Source organism: Drosophila miranda, chromosome 4 (assembly GCF_003369915.1).
Source record: "Drosophila miranda strain MSH22 chromosome 4, D.miranda_PacBio2.1, whole genome shotgun sequence".
In the NCBI taxonomy this organism is placed as follows: Eukaryota; Metazoa; Arthropoda; class Insecta; order Diptera; family Drosophilidae; genus Drosophila; species Drosophila miranda.
Genome location: NC_046677.1, coordinates 5,332,330 through 5,349,606, shown reverse-complemented (window position 1 = coordinate 5,349,606; position 17,277 = coordinate 5,332,330). Strand labels below are relative to the sequence as shown.

At 40.4% G+C, this 17,277-nt stretch overlaps 1 protein-coding gene and 1 long non-coding RNA gene across 4 annotated transcripts in view; one reads left to right on the top strand and one right to left on the bottom strand.

Annotated features, from left to right (window-relative positions):
• Positions 1-17,277, top strand: part of LOC108162729 (protein outspread) — a 109,335-nt gene that overhangs the window by 67,738 nt on the left and 24,320 nt on the right. The window lies entirely within an intron of this gene.
• LOC117188563 lies at positions 8,402-9,791 on the bottom strand. Its single transcript, XR_004472654.1, has 2 exons — positions 9,600-9,791; positions 8,402-9,501 (listed from the first exon to the last, which is right to left on the bottom strand). It is a non-coding gene; the product is annotated as an uncharacterized LOC117188563 (long non-coding RNA).

Sequence of the window (17,277 nt, the reverse complement as noted above, 5' to 3'; positions counted from 1 at the left end):
AAATTTGGGAAAATTTATATAAATATACCTGAAATTTTAATACCATAAAAATACTAGAAAATACCAACAATATACTGAAAATACTCAAAGACCGCTAAATCCTAAATTGCTTGGGACCCACGCATAAAACCAAACAAATTTTAGAATCATACCAAAACAAAAAATACCATAAAGTTTGGTATTTCTTGAATGCTTCTTTTTGCAGAGCCTTGCTCGCATTGTCACATCCTGGCAGTACCAGTATACACTGTTTGTCTTCGAATTTTATGCCAAAGGGTACTACGATTCTGATTATAGTTTTTAAGTCTTCAACAGAACTCGTAGCCGGAATCCATATAGCCATGACGAAACCTTCGCACTGACACAGAAAAACCTTGGAAATTATATCTGTCGTGCTCTACTATAAGTATTTCCACTCGATCCTGTAGGTTTTTGAGTATTATGTCAGACTAGTGACACTGTCCGATAATGAACCGCAATCCCCCACCCACTCCCACATACAAAAACACCTTAAATTTCGTCCGATTCCAGGTTTATTACGACTTGATCTTGTTTTCAAGTCGAATAAATCAGCAGAGATATTTGGAACTTAACAATCAGTTAGTTGGCGCCTTTTTGGATTCGACGGACGTTGGCCATGGCTCAGCAGGATGGACCACAGCTGCTGCAGCATCCACCGCCGCAACAGGGTCCACAGCACGGTCCACAGCAGGGACTGCAACAGGGTCCGCAGGGTCCACAGGGTCCACAGGGTCCACAGCACGGGCCACAGCAAGGACTACAGCAAGGGCTGTAGCAGCCGCCGCAGCACGGTCCACAAGGTCCACAAGGTCCACAGCACATTTTGATTTTAATAGTTCTACAAAAATAAAACCAAAAAATTCAAATTATTTTCACAATTTTTTTGTACAAATTTTCTTCACTTTTTTCTTACTGGAATCCAAAAAAACACAAAACTGAAAATTAAACAAGAAATTTAGTTGTTTACTCTACTGCTCCTGGTTTCAGACTGAGGAAATCCATAAAACAAACCCGTATACCATTTTTTCCAAGAGTTTGAACTGACTCAAGGCCAATGTGATGATATGTTTTAGAAGAAATATATAAGAAGGAGTAGGCGTATCCATAGGAACGACGACAGATCTGCGGAGCTACATCCAGGGTTTCCTTCGTTGGGCGAAGAGTTGGGGATTGAGGGTAGAGTGGAAATTGAAGGGTGATCTGGAAAGAGGTTTCTGGCAAAGACTTCTGTGGAGGGGGAGGGCAGGGGTCGATCCTCGTCGACCCATTCGTCTCTCTGTCTATATTTTAGTGTATTTTTTGTTTGATTACAACCTTTGCTGCCTTTTCTGTCTCTTCTTTTCTGGTTTGGGTGTTATAAAATGTACTTAAAGGGTTCCTAAATGAATATATATGTATATATCTGTGTCTGTGTGTGCTTCAAGCGGGAATACGCTTGAATTATACAATATTACTATTTATAGTACATTCATACATATATCCAATCGATTCCAAACACTAATAAATAATTTTTCTTGACATTTAACAAATATGCATGTACAACACTTTCGCACGAATAATCGTATACAGAAAATATCGTAGTAGCTGCTGTTCGATTCGATTCGAGGCACATGCCTGTGGCTGAGGCAAGTGGGTTAAGCACATGCACAGAGACAAAAGCAACAACTAATTTGCACATTTGATGGCCTGACAGCCACACAGCCACACAGCCAGCCAGCAAGCACTCGGGGAATGAACGAATGAATGAACTGAATGAATGACTAACTGAATAAGTGAGCGTCTGTCAGACAGCGAGGCAGCTGTGTTGCTCCCACCGCTAATAAATAGCAATTAGAATAACATGCCAATAAATCTTTGGTTTGTGGCTCCCCCCAGCCCCCAGCCCCCAGCCACCACCCCCTTTTGGCCATAAACTCCAAAGCAGTCGTCTCTTTGGATTTGCTGCAGTTTTGAACGGAACTGATATCGACCTTGGCTTGCATATGCGATGCATATTATAGATTGTGGCAGTGTGGCAGTGCCTACCACTCTCTGCCCAGACCAGAGTCGTCCGTCATCTTTGGCTTCATTCATAATAACACAGCAACACCTCTAAATTTATATGTTAATTAGTGTGGCGGCTGCAGGCTGCAGGCCCACGACTTGCCACTCGCGACTCGCGATGGATGCATTTGTAACTGTCGCCTGTCAACGATGGGGGCTCTGTACGTGGGTTTCTCTCCATCTCCAACTACAGCTGCTGCTCCTCCTTTCCATCCACCCACCACCACCGCCACCACTAAAAAGGTGTGTTAATTGATTGCCTGAGGAGAGACTCCTGGGTTCATAGCTAACGGTAGACCACCACCAACGCCACCAAGAATTCCCCGCAAAAAAGAGCTAGAAAAAAGTTAAGTAACGAAAACTCATCTCCCGGGAGGGACTGGGCAAAAAGGAGACACATTGTTTTTGTAGTCATATTTCAGAAATGACAACAAAGATGCCCCCTGTCCCGGGACCCGTTTCTTCAGAGTATTCTCCTCGACTTTGCTGTGCTTTACCGTGTGTGTACCGTATTATTGTCAATGGAATATGGCCTCTGTCGCAGTCGAAGTAGAAGTTCTCTCGCCTTCTTCCCTGCTCTCTGCACTTCTTAGTGTTCATCTTGATACCCAGTAATTGTGTGAGGCAAAGGGTATTAGGGTATTGGATTAGATGGAGGAAACTTTTACAACATATTGTAGAACCTCTGATAAACGTTGAAAGCTTTGATAGTCTCCAAGAATATGGCCTTTGATTAGAGAGATTTTTAGATCTAGAGCAACCAGCTTTCCCATGAATACTATCTGGTGTACGACACATTTTCGCACCCAAAACATAGATATAGCCCTCAGATTTGCTATAATTAAATATCACAGTGCTATAATCTATCAAACTACCAAAAATGATCAAGAACCTACAAGTATTACACCCGAAAAAACATTTTTCCCTCCAAGACTCTATAAAGAAGTTAAGTAATCTGAGGTCCAGATGTCCTCCATTCAAAATACCTTATAATATCTTATATTTTCAATCTTCCAACCAAAAATTAGCCCAATCGAACATCCATTTCCAATTATATTCCCCCATTCTCTAAAAAGTAATCAAAGAATTCAATTCCGAGGGATATCCCTTAGTCGTGACCACCCCACAGATATCGTTCTTGCTTTGCTTTTGTCTCGCTTTTTGTTTCTTTCCATTACATAAAACAGAGACAGCGGAGACGTGAGACGATACTAAAGAGGGGGGGTTGGGGTGGGGGTTGGGGCGAGGCTGAAGCTTACGTAGACTGAACGTCTAACGGGGATGACGTTCGGACTTGGAAAGATCGCGTATTGGATTTCCACGCCGTCATTGTCGTTTGAATGAGTGTGCGATGAGCGCGGCGGCATGGGATGCGGCATGGGACGCGACATGGGTATGGGGATGGGGATGGGTGGCAGCTGCCACAGAGCTTAGCGGTTGCATTGACGAACTGTCAGACGGGTACAGACGGCGGCAGCACGGAGGCAGTCGGAGGCTATATTTCTAACTGTGGAAATTGTGGAACTGCGGATCTCTGGTGTGGTGTGGTGTGGTGTGGCCGTCAAAGCCTAGCGGCTAGCCTTAATAAAATGTTCGGTTTGTGCTTTATTTTTTGCTGCGGCGAATACCCTACTTTGTTGATCTGCTGCTGTTGGGGAAGGTTAGTTTTATTGATGGATAGGGCTTTGGAATAGATTTTAGTTGAAGGAGATTGAGGTAAGGTTATGGGGAGGTATGGATGGGATATGGGTGGTATATGGGGAGATATGCATGGGATACGGGGAGATATGGGAGGAAGATATGACATATGACAATCGAGAGAGCTTTAAAAGTGGTTCCATTGGCTAGTTTTGAATGGTTATAATCATTAATGGGTGAGAGATTACTTGAAAGTTGCCATATTTCTGAAAGATAAGATTGGAAAAGATATAGGACTTAATTTAAGATACGTATGAAAATTAAGACGATTAATATCTTTAGATATTAGACTTTTCTAGCTGTCTAACTACAAAAACAGAGATGGCCTTATAGGAAAAGCATTCAGTGAGAAGGAGAGATGTATATCCTTCAGTTCAGAGATACATATCTATCCCAGCTGAACTGGGAGCTGCTCCTGCGGCAGAAATGATCGATTCCTGTACTGTTTAGATCCCATTTTGATGGCTGAATGGCTGTGCCTCAGTTCCGACTTGTCTGGAGATAGATAGTCTGGGTAGAATTCTCTTTGGAGCAGCAATGTCTAAAGTCATAAGGCTACAAATATGGACAGATTAGGGATGTATAAACTGGTTGTTTTGACCTGATTTAGTTAGAGGTATAAGTGCCGAGCCCTAGACCTATTCTCGATGAGTATTTCCCATTCGTCAAGTGCTATATTCTCTACTCATCTTCCCTACTTACCCATCTACCCTCTCCCCCTATACCGCTCCCTTCTACTTCTTCTCCTCCTCCCCTTTAAAACATATTATTCAACTTTTTTCATTTGCTGGCTGCTGTTGTTGCTCTTTTATGCAATTTCGCATCGTATCGTATTTTTTATTACGATTTTCGTTTTGTTTTCGCATCCGCCGCTGCCGCTGCACTGCTCTTTGCTTTTGCTTTTGTTTTTGTCATTTGGTTCGGGCGCGCATTGTGCCGCGTGCACTCGTATGACACAGACACACAAACTGGAGAGACAGAGACAGCGAGAGGTACAGTCACACCAAAGTTTTCATCATAACGGTAACGGTTTCTGCAAAATCACCAGGGAGACATTTGATGTTTGATTTCCGCGTAATTACCTTCTTTTTTTTCGTTTCTATGTGTCTTTGGTATTGTTTTCCCCCCTTGGTTTTCCTTTTTGTTTGCAAGATTTTCCTTCACACTAATTACAAAAAAAAATACAAAAACACTGCTGCTGCGGCTGCGACTGCATTTGGAGGCAGTAACTGTAGGCGTGCCACCCGATGTGGCAATTATTTCTCTCCCTCCTTTTAACACATATCGCATTAAGGCGCTTTAATAAGCCAATCTCCCATTCTCCCTCTCTTACCACATAAAAGCAAAAAAAAAAAAAAAATAATAGACAAGTGAACGATTTCCGTTCGCGCGCCCGTCATTTGACACGTTTAACGAAATGAAAATGATTGACGACTCTGGTGATGACTTGACGACTTGGCAACTCTGGATAATGCCTGCCAAATGGGCGCCTCTCTTGCGAAACTGCCGCTGCGCGAGGCCCACTGACAAGTTAATAGTTAACTCTATTAACTTTTTATGACGACAACAAAAACAACAACAACAGCAGCAGCAGCCGCACCAGCACCAGCAGCAGTAGAAGTGGCACTGGTGTTGCCTCAAAGGAAGTTGCATTCACCCCAAAGAACGGCAGCAAAAATAATCAATATACGAATATTGAAAAAACAAAAACAACAAAACCCCAAGAGCTCTTTGGGGTAATGATTGAATCAATAATTGACTTCCTGCGGTGCTGGCCTGCCTACGAATAAGAGTACGAGTTACGAGTACGAGAGGTATCTCTGCCACTTCGCAATTGATCATTATTAATGCCATTGATTAGTTTTTGGTTTGTCAATTTTGCGCTGAGTTTTGAGTTGTTCCCCGAAGCTTTTCTGACGCTTTTTTGTATGGTTTTTTTTATGTCTAATGGTTCTTAATGTGGTTTTTTTGGTGGCCTGGGAACTAGTTCATTAAAGAATTGGGAGTTGCAGAAATATTAAAAAATACAAATTAAACTGAAGGAATATTTGATTTAGAGTTTGAGGAAGTCTATAAAAATCTATAGAGCAAAATCTTTAAAATAAATCGTAATATATTTCCCGTATGCAAATTGTGCTAAAGTTTTTGAAGAGCAAAGAATATTGAGGATATTTTTAGGAGAATAGATTTGCATACCCCTTCTATTTGATGGACTTTGTGCTGAGCACTGATCCACACAGATTTCGATGCCAGGAAGAATATAATTCAGGGATGAATATAGGGAATGTCTATTGAAGATGGAGATGGATACCATCCATTGCGGCACCTTTTGATCAATTTTCTGTGTTGATCGTTTAGAACCTCTCCAAGATTTTCTTCTCTCACGTTTTTTGTTTTTTTTATAAATATTACATTTGTTTATTTATTATTTATTTATTTATTAAATATCTATTTTATTTACTATTTATTGAATTAATTAATTAATATTATTTATTTATTAATAAAATAATTATTAAATTTTAAACAAACAAGAAGGCCAGCCCCCTGCCCACCCACGGCTGCGCTAACATTTTTTCTACCCCTTTTTGATTGATTAAAATACAAACTACTTAAGTTTTCCGGTGATTTCATCTGCCCATTCATAAAAATCACTACCACTTTGGTTTCACATCTCTTTCCCAGCTTTTTTTTTTGATTAATTCAAAATCGCTTTCGCAAGAGAATCTCAAGCAAATCATCAGATACATTTCTCAATAGCCATTTGTGGATGTGGGAATGGGTGTGTGTGTTGACAAGGCTAACCAATAGACGCCCCCACAATTCATCCAGCCATCTGTTTGTCTGTCGGTTCGGTCCATCCGCAGTCCAGCCAGAAAACAAGCTCAATTTATGATCAAAACTTGTGGCATCCATCATCGTGCAACTTGTCTTGTCGTTGTCTAGTCGTTGTCTTGTCTCTCCTAAAAGGGCCTGCTCCTCCTCCTCCTCCTCCAGTCCCCCACAGGGGAGACGTCTGTGCGTATATGCAAACGAGAGAACGCCATATAATAAACGCCAAAAAGGCAGCACAGCGGAAAGGGGTAAGGAACCCGCGAGAGAGCTGTCCGTGTTATAAATGATGGCTCCCCTCTACCCCGACTCCAAGTCCAACTTCAAGTCCAAGAGCCTCTCTCTAGCGCCACATGCCACGGCAAAAGATCTAAGACCCATGTTGCACATCACAACGTCCCATCTGTCTGTCTGTCTGTCCGTCTAAATGTTGTGCGGCCCACGCATTCTCTGGGGCATAACCTGCTGCATCATTTTTCACTCGAAGATTGCATAATGATTGACAATTCATTATGCCACAGAGAGCCCCAGCCACAGCTCTTCTTGTGCTATCGCTTCTCGAAGGAATGGAGTAGGGTTTTTCTTTTGCGGGACTTTTCTTAATGGCTCACCAGATTAGGCATCTCCCCGAGGGCCAATAAGGAAGTAAAATGAAGTGTGCTTCTTGCCCCTAAGTAACTTATTAATGAATCGGCTTTTTCTTCTTTTCTTTCAGGTGAGTGAATACCAAGAACGAGATATCCAAAAAAAAGACACACACGTGAGTAGGCAACTTGATTGAGGTTTCAGTCTCTCAATCCAAGGTCAATCGTTTGGTTTAATTGAAAAATCCACAAAGGTGTGACCGCAAAAAGCATGAAAATATCGTGAACTTTCGAAAACAATAGAGGAAGCCCTCCTTCCCCTCCATCCAGCGACTGCAATTGTGTATCTCAAAGATACTCGAATGCGATGAGGCGGGGAAAGGCGGGTATTGCACAACTTTGTCGGTCGTTTCGCACACCTGTTGCTCGGTCGGTCGATGCTGCCGGTCGGTCCAAGTCGATGTCGATGCCAATGTCTAATTGAAGCAATTAGTGGACCCATTATGGCATTTTTTGTTGTTGCTGTTGTTCGATTTTTGTTTCAATTAGTTGGGTTTTTTCTATGCCACAGAATGGGGGACGCCTCTGGGCTGTGGGCCTCTGGGCCCCTGGGCTCTCGCGTAATTAGCCCCAAAGTTAAAGTCGAAGTTCGAGGAACCCCTCCACCATTCGTTTGCTATGACAACACACCATAAAAACCAGCACAACATTTATGTACAAAAGACAATTGACCTTCGTTAGTCAAAAGTTCATTTGCATCAATTTATAATGGCATAATACTACAGATACACTGTCGTGGAACTGTGGGAGATATTTGCGCAATCTTTTGGCCACAAGAAATGCTTGCAGCCACTTGTTGAACATCCATAAGTGGGTTATGGAAACACTGCAGCGATCAAACGGAACGGAATAACAAGTTCTTTGGTTGGAAAATGGAAAACGGTTTCCATTCCTCATTTAACTAATTGAATCGTGTCTATTAATAGAACTAGTTCCAGCAATGATCCATAAATTACAGCAACAGAAAATCAAATCAAATCAAATTAAAATTTAAATGAAAATCGTGGCAGGCAATCGTTGGATCGTTATTTCTGATTTCTATTCATTATTCCACTTTAGATCGCAATTCACTTGAGATATGAGTATGGGGTACAGTCCGGACCTGTGCGATCTACGGCAACCGTAGCATGTGCCTCGACAAAAACGTTTGCCCCGCAAAACTTTTGTTTTAAAGATATATAACTTTTATTTCGGATTAATCATGTATAAATGGTGGACTTAATTCTCTAAAGATTTTTGACAATTATTAAACAAATCTACAAATTACAAAATGCAGCAAAAATACCAGAATTTATCAATCAAAGATATCGTTTATCAGTTGAAGAAATCTATCGGGTGTTGAGGAACTTCCTTAGATGCTGTGGATGGGCTAAAGATGTTGGAAGATCACTTTCAGATGGTGTGCAGATATTGGAAGATCTCCTTGAGAAGGCTATTTGTTGCTTCAAAAGTGATTTGTAACTGAATGAACAATAAATTGTGTATTGTCTTATATATATGGGCCATATTATAGAGATATATTACAGAGATTATATTTCAACTCCATTGACAATCTTTAAAAACAATATTCAGACAAAAGGTATACTTTAATTATTTCAAAATCATTTTAATATATTTATTATTCTTGTATTTCTTTCAAAATTTACTTCGAAACCACATTTGAATATTTTTTTCACTTATTCTTAGCCAATTCTGATACAGTTTCCATAGATATCAAAATAATGGCATGGACTTTGCCAGTCATTATGTACAGGCTCTGCCAATTGTAGAGTCGCCCAAAAGATCCATAGAGAAAATGATAGTTTCTGAATCCAAGACATTTTAATGCGATTTCAGAGCTTTTTCTTATGTCTGTTCTCACCAGCTTCACGATTTGTTTGTAACTGAATGATCATCGATGATTGCATGATTTCCATAAGGGAAACAATTATATATTTAATACATTTTATTGATATATTTCATGAAGAGATTATAATTGCAGTCCGTAAACATTGATAGCCTTTGAAGCGATTCGCCCTGAACCACAAATGACTTATTTATAGAAAATATTCAAGAAAGAAAGTCTGCTGTAATGAGCTTAAGTGTTGCTTTATATCAATTTAAATTTGTAATCCAACTCATTTGAATATTTTACACAAAAGATCATTTATCAAATCTACATTTTCCATTTCTGAACCAACTTCCAAGGGCAAGCATTTTCCGATTGTAGAATCATCAAATCCCAATAGATCCACTGATCTTCTTGTTCCGATGTCTGTTTCACCAGCTTCAGGATAAAATAGTTTACATCAAGTAAAATACAAATATAATATCGTAATAAATATCAGGAGAGATCAGGGATGATCTAAACATTGCTGTACTTACTATTAACACCTGAAACACCTTCCAGTAAGCCGATCATAACAACGACAATCATTCCACCAACTAATTTCAGCATTTGACACGTGGATAATCGTCAAAGAGATGCACAGAAAAAATAATAATTTTCCAATCCAAGACATTTTAATGCGATTTCTGTTTACACCAACTTCACGATTTATTTGTAACTGATGGCGTTATCACATGATTGTCGGCTTTTTATAGGAATATATTTATTCTGTATTCGCCGATGGACTATTGAAATCATTGCCCTGGTCCACATTCAGATTGTTTTTAGTTCCTGGCTATAAATAGGCTGTTTATATGGAAAAAAAGCTCTTTTTATTCTTTTAATAATATAAAAACAGTCGAAGACAAAGTAAATACATATTTAAAAAATGGAAAAAACAGCTTAATTGGTTCACTGGTTCCAAATATTTGTACTAACCTTAAAAAAGTCAAGAACTAGTTCCACAATGAAAACCCTGTTTAAAAGCAATACAAATTATAAAAACGATCAAAAATGTTTGCAGTTGATAGATCCACCCGTTCCAAAAAACCTCATTAGCCTCAAAGCATAAGAACTAGTTCCAAGAAGCTTCATTGAAACCAAAAATATCGGAGAAGAACCCTGTACGCTTTGCAGCCTTCCACATTGTGTTGTTTGTGGCATTTGTTTGCTCACCACATACAAGAAAAACATTTGCAATTTCCATAAATCAAACAACAGAAAATCTCCAGACCGAAGACAAAAGACCTCTGACCTTCAGGCTTCACTTTGCATAGGCTTCTCATTATCGTGTGAACCTGAAGACCACGTGCATCCCGCAGAGAGACATTATCTTAATTGAGGCGATCATCCACTTCGTAACAAGTGTTGCTTCCAGGGCCACCAGCTGTCAAATCATTGGCTTGCGCTGACCAACACTGGCCGGGCATAACTGTCGTCCGACGCTTTAATGCCATGTCATTGCGAAATGGAAAACGAAATCTGAGTACCAAAATGAGTTCAATGAACGAACGGCGGAGGCAGGCAAACGGGACGACGACGACGACAAACAATCAACGTCAATCAATGGGCAAACACTGATTTACGATCTTCGACGAGAGGAGGGACTGCATGCGGGACTGCATGGCATGCACTTCTCTTGCAACCGAAGTTTTTTTCGGAGTTTGTTCACCCATTGAACGGAACGGAACGGACAGTCGACAGTCCACGGGAATGGGGCGCCATTTCGAAAATATACATATTTTGCGACTGCAACCTGTGTGCTGTGTGTGCTTGGGTAATATCATATTTTAGCCAAAAACTTGTTGAAAATTCCACAGCACACACACACAAACACATACTGTTGGCTGTCTGTGGCACCAAAGCTCTAATAACTAATGGCCAACAGCGGAGTGTGGCGAGTGGAGAGCGGTGCTGGCCAGTTGGCGGCTTTTGGCGCAATTTGAGACTCGATTTCTTGCACCTATGTAGATAGAAGGCAAGGCAGGCAGGCAGGCAGGCCAGTCGATGGAGGGAGGGCAGCTCCAGAGGTAGGAAGCCAGGCAATCGCTAACAGCATTTTCCAAAACTCTCAAACAAGAAAGAGAAAATATGACTTTGAACTGTCGAAGGTTTGTATACCCTAACGAAAACCGATATGCAAATGAGGCTGTAATGCGGTTCAGATTGTAAGGTTTGGGGGACCCTAATTGGAATCCATATTAAGTGCAGAAAAGAATGATATGATTGGCCAATTTTGATAGATTTGGAAGATTCACTGTCAAGGAAATGTATTTCAATTAATTTGTTGACGAAAATTTGGGATCTATTCCTAATTTATTGTATGTATAGTAATTGCTACTCCCTTCAGCCTCTTTCTGGGCATCAATCTTTCGTATGACACTCTAATGATCAAAAGTTTGTAATATTCTACAAGAAAATATTCACAGAGACATTCAGAAGTGTTACGAAAATGTCTTTCCATTAATTTTTACAAGTAATGAGGGCTATTAATCGAATTTCTATTGATTGAAGTTGATTAAGCTGCGGAATCTGAAGAGATCATAGTATAGGTCATTTGTATGGAAGCAAATATGATACAGGCCGTATTTGATTCAATATTATGGCATATATTGGTTAGATTTTTCTCAGAAAGGGAGTAATTTATACCAAGAACAGGGTTTTTTTGTTTGACAGATGGTTTTAATGCTAGTTTTTCTTATATAGGAATATAGGTGAGACGTCGGAAAAGCAGTGGAAAGGAAGTTTACATACAATCTACGATATCTTTAGATATAAAAGACATAAGAATACGATTCTTTAAGTGCCATCGTTTTGGATCGTCTGATATTCGACAATATTCCTCTGAACACTTCAAAGTCGCTCTCCAAATAGGAATACCCTGGCTTTAAGAGTACAGACAACAACAGATACGAAACGACCTTAAAGCCATCTCTCTCTCTCTCTCTCCCGCTCTGGCTGCAACGAGTAAAACATATAGGAAAAACCACATGCCCAAATACTATACGCTACGTATCCCTCACCGCAAAAGTCTCTCAAAGCTATTTGTTGTTGTTCCTTGTGTGTGTTTTGTGGCAGAGAATCTATTCTTTTTGCAACGAGAGGCGATCGTAAAGTTTCATTCAAAGAAGAACGCTGGAAAAATGCGTGGTGAAAGGCTCTCTCTCTCTCTCTGGCTTCTCCCATGGGAAAGCCGCTACCATCTTTCTATTTTTTTTTTTTTTTTTTTTTTTTTTGGGAGAGGGGGACTTTTTGCCACCCATAAACCAAGCCAGGCTATGGCATGCCCCATATACCATCTTCCAGCTGTACATCTCCACTCTGAGAAACGTGTGTGTGCATCTGCCATGGCATCTTCCCTCTGGTGGAGGGGCAAGTTGTTCTGACATATCCTTGCCAGCGAAAACAGACAGCGAACGCAACAAATCTTGCACAGTTCTCCGGCAGCCTCTGCCCATTACCCAATCCCCTGCCTCTGCCCCCAAACTCTGTAGATCGGTGGCAACCGCAATTGCTGTAGCTGCTGCCTCTAAATGATGCAAGGCAGCGCAAAATGTTGCGAGAAATTGTTGCGGCAACTTTTTCCTTCTTCTGTGGCGCTGTTTGGGGCCAGGCAGCATCTCAGAGGAGGCATCACAAGCCAACAACTACAACAAAGACGTTCTAAATGTTACGTTATATTATAGCCTTTGTTGTTGTTGCTGTTGCATGGCTGTTGCCGTAACTCTTCTACAGATGCGCCTCGAATTAGGTCTCTCTTTGGGGGCTTTGGGGCAAGCAGCAAGCAGAAAGCAGCAAGCAGTAGCTTTTGTAGCTGCTTTTGTGGTTGCTTTTATTGTGTAATCAGCAGATAACGGCATTTAATGGCTGAATGAGTTTCTGCCCAGCCCAGAAGGAACGAAAGAGACCGCGAATAGAGAGGGAGCCAGCAATGGAAAGAGAGCTAGAGAGAGGGGAAGTGTGGGGGAGAGGCAGAACGAACGCATTCCGCACGAGCCACATTTTTCGCCTTTCGATCATTCGTCGTCGTTGCCTTTGTTGCATTTTCGATAACTTTATTTGTTATTTCAGAGGAGTGGCAGGGGGAGGGAGAGGGGCCCTGGCCGTCGAAGCGTGGCGCTAATCGATTTCTACCCTGTGCTGCCCATCAAAAATTGAAATTACCAAATTATTTCACAATTCGCCGAAAACGCTTTTCCGTTAGGCTTTCCACCGTTTTCGGGGCAGGTCTCTGGCTTTTGTCTTACAAGGCATCTCGAAATTGCATTCGAAATAGTTATTATTTCGATGGAGTTGCTGATTGGACGACTGGCTGGGGATTTAATCGAATGAATGAACGACTGAATGAATGGATGGATGGATTGATGGCTGGTTCCGCCCGAATGGTTTCGATTTCATTTTGTGATATTTATTAAAAATTATATAATTTCAATTGGAAGGAGGGAGATCTGTTTTTGGAAAGCAAACGATTTCTGAGACTAGTTTCAGGCTTTTAATATCTTTGATTGCTTTATTATCTTTTACTTGAGATTTACTTGAGGGTTAATTTTGAGGATTTTTGGTAATGCTTTAAGTAGAGTTAATGAATAATAATAAATATAAAACTTAATAAATAAAATGAAAAATGATTTAAAGAGATATTAAAAAAAAAAATAAATAAGAAATTATAAAATAGGGAACTTCTTTAAAAAGGGAAGAAATTTTATTTTGTTAACTATTTTCATGCATAATAGTATTTTATTTTTATACTTTTTCAAGATAAAACTCTTTTGATTGAATCTTAAATACTAAAAAACCTTAAAAAAAATCAAAATAGACATAGGTACCTGCAGAATTTCCATGGATAAATATTACAAATATTTGTTTGATAATTTCAAATTGTAAAACCAAAGAAAATTGTCAAAAAACGTTTAAAAACAAAGTTAGTAAAATTTAATTTTAAAAAATTAATAAAAAAGTTAAATTTTTGTAGCCATATTTCATATAAAAACCGCTAGCAACTACCATAATCTCTCAACAAAACCAGAAAATCTCCCAAGCAGGGCTCCAATCGAATACCAAAGCAAATCCACACCCATATCCGTGTGGCCCCATATCCCAGGCGATGCATCGATGAAGAGAGGAACGATGGATGATCGGAAAATGCAATGTTGCCAGCAACTAATAACAGTAAACAGTTGAACTACTGGCCAAGATTGATTCAGCGATTGCCTCACATCATCATCGTCATCGTAATAATCATCGTAATCATCATCTCTTGTGGCAATCAAAGGGTGGAAGGGAAATCAAATGCAATTCCCCCGACAACAGCACGCAAAGACGACTGACTCCTGAGCGACGACTGTCTTCAGTGAGTTGGCTTGGATCACTCCCAGCTTGTGGCAGCCACCAGCAACAACAACAACAGCAACAGCAACAGCAACAATCTGACGATGACGGCGACACATGCTATGGGTACATAGTAGAATAAAAATTACTTCCTGATTGTGTTACATGCACCCATGGACCGACGGACCGGTCTCCACAGTCTACAGCACTCCTCCTCCTCCTCCTGCTCCTCTTCCTGCTGCTGCTGTTGCTTCTCTTTTTGAGAATATTGCTTCTTTTCTACATTCGTCTCTCGTGTACATACAAAGTGGTTAGTGCCTCCAAGGCTGAAAGGAGCTGCATGGACGGACAGCAGAGGGGGGGCAGATCGGTGCCGCGCTGCGTGGGCCAATCTGGGGGATGGGAACACGGGAAGACCCCCCGCCCCGCGCCAGACATGATCTCAAAAGAGCCAGAAACACGAGATTCATATCCACCCGAAATCGAAAAGTGTCAATGTACGCAAATTTACAAAATGTTATGGTTGTTTTTTTGGCCATTGTCATGGCTATTGTCATACTGTCATGCTGCTGATGGTGGCACGTGTTGGAATCTTTGATCTGGGGATCAAAACAGATCTCTAGCTCCAGAAGTTCTCGCTCTGTGTCTGTCTGTGGGGCTCTCTTTTGTGGGGCACTTAAACGTTCGACCCCCGGAGGCGGCAATGGGGCTAGCGTTTTTTTTTTCTTTTTTGCCTGTCATTTTTCTTCATGTTTACTTCTTTTTTTTCTGCGCTTACTGCATTTTGTGCGGCATTTACGCTCCATGCTCCATGAGATCTATCTGTCGGTTTTTGGAGCTCGAAGTTTGAGCCTCAGTTTAGTGTCAGAGCACCGAAAAGCCCAAAACCGAAGCCAAACCGAAGGCACAGGCACTGGCACTGGCACTGGCACTTGTCGTGATTTGTTTAGAAAAATGTTGGCTATTAATTTGCTGCCTTGAGTAACACTTGTTATTTGGCTTCGCATTTCGTATTTCGCATAATCTTGTTTGACCGCCTTGTGGTGTGTGCTGTAGCTGGAGCTGTAGCCCCCCTATAGCCCCATAGATAATCTTAATGCGCTGTGCTCGGAGTCGGAGTCGGAGACGGAGACGGAGACGGAGTCTACGAGTCGGCCATACAAATGGGTCTGGGCTTTTAAGAGTCGATCGTCTCTGTGTGTGTGTGTGTGGATTGTCGTTCTATGCAACATGTGTTCCATGTGTCTTTTTCTGTTATGAAACGAGTTCACAAATATTCGTGAACATTGCTCAAGGGGGGGATCGAAAAAGCCAGCAAAATGTGTAAATTACAAAGTTTTTAATGAAGAAATATGACTAAAAAAACAACCAATTGGGATTAAGATAGGTGTAAGAATTAATAGATAAATTATGAATGGAATTTTAGTTATGCTTATTATTTTTTATTTTTTTTTTTAATTTTATTTAAGGCACTAGTTACAAAAATAATTTAATCCATACATTTGTACAGATAAATAGATATATAGATATAATTATACATGGAATTTTTTTTGTTTATTTTGTACTATTTTTTTTATTATTATTATTTTTTTTATATTGTATTTAACGCACTAGTCACAAAACTAGTTTAATCTATACATTTGTATAGATAAATAGATACAATTATAAATAGAAGTTTAATTATTTTTATTATCTATTTTTTTTTTTTAATTATGCGTTTTTTAAAGCACTAGTCACAAAACTAATTTAATCTATACATATGTAATGGCAAACATTTTCTAAAACGTAATTGAATTTTTATTTTTGCAAAAAAGTAATTTTCCGGAAAATACCGCAACCGTAACTCCCATTTCTATAGCCATTCCCCAAAGTTCAACAAACCTAATCATCTGATTATGGCCACCACTCATTGAACAAATAGATCATAGAGAAGAAGCCCCCTCCGCCCCGCCAACAAAGTGGTTACCAGAGCAGAACAGTTTCCCCATTGGGAACCCCACACCATTCCCCACCGATTTGAACTTTAAAATTGATTGTATAACCCCTTGATTATAACTTTATTTATCGCTATATTTCACAACATCTTTAATAATAGATTCCCATAATGGATACATTATCAGTGTCTGTGGTGGATGTTCCCATCGGAATAGTGGTGGTGGGGCAGGGGGAGGGGGCTCCCCCGCCCATCCGTGCAATTGCATAATCACTGCATCGCTGCCGCGGCGTGGCGTGCATCCGTCAGGTTAATTAGTAAAATACCTGGTGACCAGGCACGTATTGCCATTTAAACAGCATTTTCTGACTTTTTTCCTCATTTTTTTTTAATGATTAATCTCCACCTACTGCCGGCAACCGGTCGGGTCCGTCGGTCGCATGTTATTGTTCGATCGGAGAGAGAGAGAGAGAGAGCGGGGGAGGGCGTTAAAGGGAGGTTGGGGAAAATGAACTTGGGGGGAGGAAATGTTTTGCAAAGTAGACGAAACTTTGATGCTCTGGAAGGGGGGCTTGTTTTTAGAGGTGATCATGGGCTGTATAGTTCTTGAATGCAAAGTAGAACTGAAGAAAAGGAATGATTATTATGTGGTAGTTCTTCAAGAGAAAGATGGAGTGAGAAAAGAATTAAGAATTGTTGGGATATTCATAGGAATAACATCTGTGCTGGTACAAAACTTAGGGACAGATCATAGATCAATCATGAAGTTTTATTTAGTGGGAATTTTTTAAGAAGATAGAATTTTATGGATAGAATTCTAAGCGCAAATGGAGAAGTAACTTATATTCATAGAAAAAGCGTATTTTGTAGTCAAGTTAAGGACACATCACTGTAGTAATGCCTATGATGATCTC